The sequence below is a fragment of the Bidens hawaiensis genome, unplaced genomic scaffold, assembly GCF_021521415.1.
Source record: "Bidens hawaiensis isolate Kalapana, Puna unplaced genomic scaffold, B.hawaiensis_p1.1 tig00005028_1, whole genome shotgun sequence".
Classification (NCBI taxonomy): domain Eukaryota; kingdom Viridiplantae; phylum Streptophyta; class Magnoliopsida; order Asterales; family Asteraceae; genus Bidens; species Bidens hawaiensis.
Genome location: NW_027491319.1, coordinates 133,184 through 141,288, shown reverse-complemented (window position 1 = coordinate 141,288; position 8,105 = coordinate 133,184). Strand labels below are relative to the sequence as shown.

General features: G+C 34.6%; 1 pseudogene across 1 annotated transcript in view; it reads left to right on the top strand.

Annotated features, from left to right (window-relative positions):
- Positions 1-1,170: 1,170 nt before the first annotated feature.
- LOC143628546 (amino acid transporter AVT1I-like) overlaps positions 1,171-8,105 on the top strand; it is a 72,312-nt pseudogene continuing 65,377 nt past the window's right edge. The window contains exon 1 of the transcript XR_013152767.1: positions 1,171-2,014. The product of XR_013152767.1 is annotated as an amino acid transporter AVT1I-like (transcript). The remainder of the gene's footprint in view (positions 2,015-8,105) is intronic.

Sequence of the window (8,105 nt, the reverse complement as noted above, 5' to 3'; positions counted from 1 at the left end):
CCGAGGCCCTTATATAAGAAATTTAGTGTTGTGCTTTCCAAAACAAAATTTCATCTCGCTTCACATTTTTTTAAATGAATAGGTTAATTTTTAAACTAAAATAGTTTCACTTTTGTTTAGATACTCTATTTTATAACATAACCTAGTACATATTTTTTTAAGCCGACCATAATTTAGATATGTTGAAGCACATCATAATGTAACTTGGTCAGGGAATACTAAAAAATAGCATGTGGACGACAACATACGTTTGTTATTCACAACATTGGCGCTTACACAATATCATTATAATGATACACATATATCATTTTAATTTCGAAAAAAAACAAGTTGGATAAATAAGATAATGTCGAATATTAACCTTACGAATTCGAAACAAGTTTTGATCGCTAATTAAGAACTACTGCATATGCTCAAATTATTATTATTATTATTATTATTATTATTATTATTATTATTATTATTATTATTATAACAACTGATAAGATGATTCTTATAGGCATTTTGGCTTTAAAGTTGTCCTATTTCTTGGGGTTCCAAAAAAAATTAATTATTGGAGTAGCATGTGAATCGATCTCTGGTCACTAAGACGAAAAACAAGGACAAAATATCACTGCAGTAAAGCATGATCCTGGAAATGATATCAAAGAAAATTATATCATTCTGTTTAAAATGGGGTCTCAAATTTTTGGAGGCCCAAAGCCCTAGCTTTGGTTTGGAATATGGTTGGGCCGGCCCTGATGGAGGGAATCGACTGTCATCCTGTGAAATATTGAAGGATCATTGGCAATGCGGCCACACCATAACGACGATAACGGGTAACAGTGTCACCATAACGACATTTCTTCTAGTGTATCTTTCTAACTTTTCCATTCTTGGAAGGCCAGTGAGAAAAATCCCCTGACGTGGAAACGTGTTAAAGAAGCCCTTATGTTTTAATATAAAAAATAAAAAATAGAAAAATAAATCATAATATTTTTGTTTTAAAATGGTAGGGTTGAAACTTGTGATCATATTTTATTGGATACGCATATTATCAAATTTGTTTTGTTTGATTGTATCTTTCCATATGTATATTTTAAACGAGGAAAATCTTGAATAACAAATTTATAAGATATCCTTTCGTTTCAAAATAATGGTACTCAAATATCCATTTTTATCTACAAAACAATGAATGACCAAATGCAGGAAGATTACTTTGTTACAACACCGTTACTGCACGGCAAATGGAGATGTGGAAAGAAATTCAAATGATGAACAATGCAACAAAATAGGGAATGCTTCTTTCATAAGTACTTGTTTCAATGGTCTTAATGCTCTCCCAGGTACTTTAATAAGTTCATGTCTTGTAATCATTATGTTTATTCAAAGAAACCTAATTTCTATAATTCTGATGGTTGTTTTAGGAATTGGACTAGTATCAATCCCGTACACATTGGCAGAAGGAGGATGGTTGAGCTTGATACTACTTTTCGTAATTTCAAGCTTGACCTTCTACACAGGATTATTGATCCAAAGATGCATGGATGCTGATCCAACAATAAGAAGTTACCCTGATATTGGAAATCGCGCATTTGGGAAAACCGGGAGAGCGATAGTATCAATAACTATGCACCTAGAGCTCTACCTAGTCGCAACGAGTTTCCTGATCCTAGAGGGCGATAACTTAAGCAACATATTTCCAGACATGGATTTAGATGTCTATGGCTATCGTGTTGGTGCAAAAAGTGGATTTATTGTTCTTGTTGCGCTCATTATACTCCCCACATGTTGGTTGGACAACATGAACTTTCTTTCCTACATATCAGCTAGTGGAGTTCTAGCCTTCATGATCATCTTAGGCTCGGTCTTCTGGGCTGGTGCAGCGGATGGTATTGGTTTTAAAGAGAAGGGTAAGCTCGTAAATTGGAATGGAATGCCATCAGCTATTAGCTTATATGCATTCTGCTATTGTGCTCATCCAGTTTTCCCAACCTTATATATTTCCATGAGAAACCAACGTCAATTCCCGAAGGTCGTATAATCATCGCTGATAATTGTTAATTAGGTGCAAAATTATATTTCAATATTTGCATCCATTCTTACTAAAAAAAAGGTTTTGTTGTACGTTTCTATGTTTCAGGTCCTGTTCCTTTGTTTTGCATTCTGTACAGTTACTTATTCATTGATGGGAGTTATTGGTTATCTTATGTTTGGTTCCAAGGTAGAGTAAGAGATTACCTTAAACCTTCCAACAAATAATATAAGTACAAGAGTAGCCATATGGACCACCCTCGTTACTTCGATAGCTAAATATGCACTAATGCTAACACCGATTGCCAACAGTATTAAAGCACAGTTTCAGGCTTCTGACAATAAAAGGATGTGTAGCATTTTAATTAGAACAATTTTGATGATTAGCAGTGTTGTCGTAGCCCTGTCCCTTCCCTTTTTCGGGTATATGATGTCATTAGTGGGTTCCCTATTAAGTGTGACAACTTCGATAACAATACCATGCTTGTGTTACTTGAAGATATCGGGAGTTCATAGGAGAATTGGAGTTGAGATGGTGATTGTTGGGCTTGTTCTATTAAGTGGCTTAATTGTTGCTGTTGTTGGTACTTATGTATCATTGGTAGATATAGTAAAAGCCATCTATGAGTAATTGTGCTACTTATCCTCATTTTGGATAATTAGAAGTCTAGTTTTGATCTCTATTGAATTTTATATTATTTTGAATTATGTTACATATAATAAGTGAATATTTTTTCTGTTAAGATCACTTGAAATGCCGCGATTGTTAGCCATACAGTTTGATGTGAAAATGTGAATGAATGAATTCAAAAAAAAAAAGCTTCAGGGGCAATGCTTGTTGCCGCTAATTACCCTGTTTATCGTCGCAAAGATTTTAGCAGTGATGAGTTGCCGCTAAATCCCAAACTATCGCCGCTAATATTGAAAGTTTCGCCGCTAAAGGGTTGCCGGAGAAAAATTTGCTATAGGTAGATTTCCACTTTTTTAAGGCAACAATCACAATTATTAATCAAATAAACTTGAAAATGAAAATATTACATGATTTATTTATTGAAATTGGATAAACATTTAGCGGCGACAAGGAGCAATAGCAACGACATCTTCAGAGGTGTCGCTATTGCTCCCCGTCGTCGCTAAAAGTGTCGCCTCTAAAGAACAAATTTCTTATAGTGATTGGTAACCGTGTTAGAGCATTCTCATCCAACCACTATTTGATATGAGTGGTGTTTTTATAATTTAGAGAGTGATTTAAGGTGTTATGAGTGAATAGTTTTTATATTTAGAGAAATTAGTGGTTTTTCTGTATATTTGAAAAGCTATCGTTCATCCATATAATTTTTTAATATTTTTTGAAAGTGGCTGTGAGTGAGGGAAAGAGAAAAGATAATGATAAAAGTATTAGAAAATATTATTTAATTGAAATGGAGAGAAAAAATGTAATGAGTTTTAATGTAATTTTTGGTTTAGAGATAGAGATGGGATGAGAATGCTCTTAGGGTATAAAAATAACAATAAATATGCTAGCCTATATGTGAAAGCCGATTGGACCGATCAAAATTAACTTTTCTTTTATGATTAATTTTATGCTGAGGGTAAGTTATTAACACGTGATTTGTGGAAAATAGATTTGGTGAATCACAAGAAATTGAAAAGATCTCGAGATCCCTAGGATTTCAGGGTTAAACTTTATCTTCAATATAATAGGGTTCTTAAAATTGTGTTCACGAAGTTGTGATTTATGGTTTGGGTTCTTGGCGTTAAGTGTTCTCGGGTTTGAGTTTTCAGGATTATGATCTCAGAATTGTGTTCTCGGAATCCAGGTTCTCGGATATAGTTCTCGAAATTAAAGGGTTTTTGAAATACACATTGTTCTCAGAATTACATAGTTTTTCAGAATACGTACTGTTTTCGGGATTGAAAGCTAATTTTTGGATTTTAACAACTTTTCAAATGAACCTTAATAACTAAAGTAGTTCACTTTCATGTATCCACCAATAGCTGGATTCCATCATGGGTACTACCACTTGTGTTCCTCGTCTGCTCTCTTCTGATGGGTTTGTGGTGTGGAAGTATATGTTCGAAACATATGGCAAGATGAAAGATGTTAAGATATGGAGGAGCATTCTTATGGGTCCAAGACCCATCACTTATGATATGGATGATGCAGCTAAGACTGTTGCTCCTAAGCCTATTGAGATGTACACTGATGAAGACTTTGAGAAGATAGAGGAAGATGAGAGAGCTCTTGATACCTTGACCATGGCATTGTTACCTGACATTGCTAAAGGTTTTAGAGAATTGAAGTCTGCTAAAACCCTATGGGAAGCATTAATAGAAGTTTATGAGGGTAATGAAGACATGAAAACGAGTAGACATGACATGCTAAACCAAAGGTTTAACATGTTCAACCATGCTCTTGGGGAATCCTTGGAGAGATAGCTTCAAAGATTTATCACTCTACTCACTGAATTGCGTACTGCGGATATGAGGCTAACTATTGCTGAAGTCAATAAAAATTTGTTGAATTATCTTCCAAGAAACTGGGATATGAATGTCGTCGTTGTCAATAAAACCAGAGATTTGGCCCGTCTTACACTTTCAGAAGTTATTGCTATAATCAAATATTGTGATATGGATGATAAGTTGCGGGCCATCAGCCATGCAAGCAGTCACATCAGTGCAGGATTGGGAGCCTCATCAAACAATGCTTTTGTCTCTCAAGAAAGTTTCTATCTGCTCGAATACTCCTCCAACCAGCCAACACCACCCACTTTCTACCAACAAACTCAATCAAGATCAACATCAACTCCACCTCATCATGCACCATCCTACTCAACCTACTCCACCGGCATACATGCCAAATTTACCCCACAAATACCCATTATTTCCAAGGAGACTGAGGAGAACATTGACTTGATGGCTGGTTTCATGAACTATTATAATTCTTTTCATGAACTAAGTGACATATCAGTCTCAAATACATATTATCATGAACTAATTTTATATGACTAATGTTAGTGACTAATAATAAGTTGCTAATGCTGTGACACCTTAGTTGAGACTAAATATCAGTCCCAAATGTGTTTAAAAAATTAAGGTTTTGCTGGAAAATTATTGGCGATTGAACCAGTCCCGAATATGTAATTAAAAATTACTCAAGTGTATAGTGACTAATAATGAATCTCTAACATAGAAGAAACATATTAGAGATTGGGAATAAAATAGTAGGGACTGATGTTTGGTTGGAAACTCATTGGTACCAATAATGAACGCTGAGCTTGGTTAAATTCATCATGAAGATGTGGAAGAGATGAATATTTCTTGGTAGATAGCTATAACAGTATTCAGGGCAAAGAATTTCAACAAGAATTCTTGGAAAAACAGTTGGTCCATGCATATAGACAAGAAAGTTGGTTTCAAGAAAGCCAAGCTGACGTGCTACAACTGTCATGAGTTGGGACATTTTGCTCGTGAATGTACCAATCCTGCAAAGGAAGGAAACCAGGAGAGGGATCTTGTTCAGCTGGAACTAAATTGTTGGGTCGTCTAACCATAACAACGGGAAGAATATGGTGTCACAGCAGTTTAACTGGAATAATCAAATGGGAGCTCTCAATTTGGCAAATAGCTCTACTAATCTGACACAAATTAAGGAAGATGAAGATGAAGCGAAGAATGAAAAGATAGATCAAGAATCTCACTTTGCTTTTATGACTTCTACTCCCAACTCCTCTTAGGTAAGTTTTAATTTATTTACTAAAGTGTGCCTAAATAAAGTAGCATCATATAGAACACACAACTCAAACTTAATTAGAGGACTATAAGACACTAGAAGAGACATTTTCACATTAAAAAAAGAACGATAAACTTTTTTATGGAAAATATTGAAGCACAAAAGAAAGACTCCAAACTTAAAATTGATTTAAGTTAAAAGTGTTGTGTTTATCTAGATGTGACACTCGTCAATTTCAGGTTAACTCCGTTAATTCAAACTCCGTCAATTCAAACTTAAGAACACTAGAACTATAACACACATCTCATTTCATTTAAACTAGGGTTTTAAATGACGCTTGACAATCACTACACATGTAGTCTTTCGGGATTGCACCGAAACGCAAACGAGTTGACTCAAACCATTGGTGAACAAACGACAAACATCAAAATAATAAGTAATTGATAATTATGTGTTAGGTTTATGTGTTACTTGATATGTTATGTGTAATGCTAAACACAAGAAGCAAGAACTAATTGTTTACACTAGAAATTTAATAACTAGAAGTAGAGGGGCCATTGTGTAACATAATTATTATTAATTAATAACAAAACCCTACACTCCCTCCCTCTCGCTCACAACCGATCGGCCTCCCTCTCCTTTCCCCTTGGCTGCCGTAAACATACACACACATACATACAATCTTTTCAAGCTTCTTGAAGGAATTAGAGAGCTAAATAGGTAATTAACAACTCCTCTATGCGTTCTATATGTTTAATTTGATATTGAATGGGTTAATCCAAAACCCTAAATCACGAAATTGATTATTAGGATGAGTTAGGGTTTGATTATATGCTTGATGATGATTTGCTAATGAAATTGATAACTAGTTGTGTTATTGTTGTTTGATAATCACTTGTTCTTTGATTTTAAACTTTCAAGAAAAACCCTAACTATGTGTGTAATGTGAGATTGATATGCATGGTTGGTAAATATTGTGTCTAGAGTGTTATATGCATGGATTATGGTTCATAGATTGTTGTTATGTTGAGTTTTGATGTAAACTGGTACTGGACAGATTGTTAAGTTTATGTTTAGACGACTGTAACTGAATTTTAATGTGGTAATTGGTCGCAATTCTTAACACTAATGTGTACTAGGTTGAGTCTAGTTTCTAAAAAGTCCAAGTTTGTAATTTTTGGACGTGTAAAAGTTAACTTTTATTATTTTACAAAACTGAAGTGCAAGTCTGAATTGTAAGGTCTGCTGTTAGGCTGTTTTGTAATTATCATATCTCATAAACTACAAGACCAAATGGGTTGGTTCCACTTCTGGAAGCTAACATGTTGAGTTAAGAACCTAACCCAATTGGCCTTGCATTAATTAGAATTACCACTTAACGGCAATAAAAAATATCATTCTGTTGCGCATGATTTTGACTGCTGTGAGTTTACTGTAATGTTTCGGTTATTGTGAGAAATCTATGTGAAATAAAAATACAATAAAAGTATTTCTGGAAACCTAACTCATGTGTGTTTTTGTGACGATTTTTGGTAAATTAATTGATATGTTATGATCTGTTGAATTAAGTATTCTTTCCAAGTAGAATTCTGTCTTGATAAAACTAGCTGTTGAACTATGTGAAAATACATGAAACGTGTTTGTTGATCGATAATTTCTATGTTTTGACTAAATTGCCCCTTGTGGGGAATAATTTACTAGTAATGTACAATGTTAGTATTTGATGCTTAAGTAGTTGTATACATATGTAACGTGTCACCAATTTGTTAGTCAAGTCCACATAATTCACAAACGAAACACGGAACGTATCTCATGCATAGGTATTATGTGCCAAGTCTAGAGACTCAATAATAGTTCCAACACTTAGAAAATCTCATTCTTGTTTTAGAGCGCTAGTGAGGATTTTATGTGACGCGCATCTCTTGGTTGACTTGTTTTTGAATTCTTCGCAAACAGTGAGTTTCACGTTCCCCTTTTACTCTTTTAAACGCTTTTTACTTGGGGGAGATAACATACTCCAAAATGCTTTAGATTTTGTTATTAGTTATATATCACTTGTAAAGGCTAAGTGGCAAACGAACCAACTAAAGTCCTTCATAACATCGAACCGTTTAGTATTTGTATAATAGCGAGTCATTGTTGAGTAGTACTACTGGGTTTGACAAACCCCACCCAACTCTAAACTCGACTGGAGGTCGAGTGGGTGTAATCTTGGCTAACACATTTTCCATGGTCGTGGTAGACATGGTGGCAAGGCAATTGATAAACAGTCAGCTTCGGTGTCGAACACTTAGTAATACTTGTCTTATAGGTTAGCTACCTATGAATATATAATTGATTTAACATTATCTGGTAACGC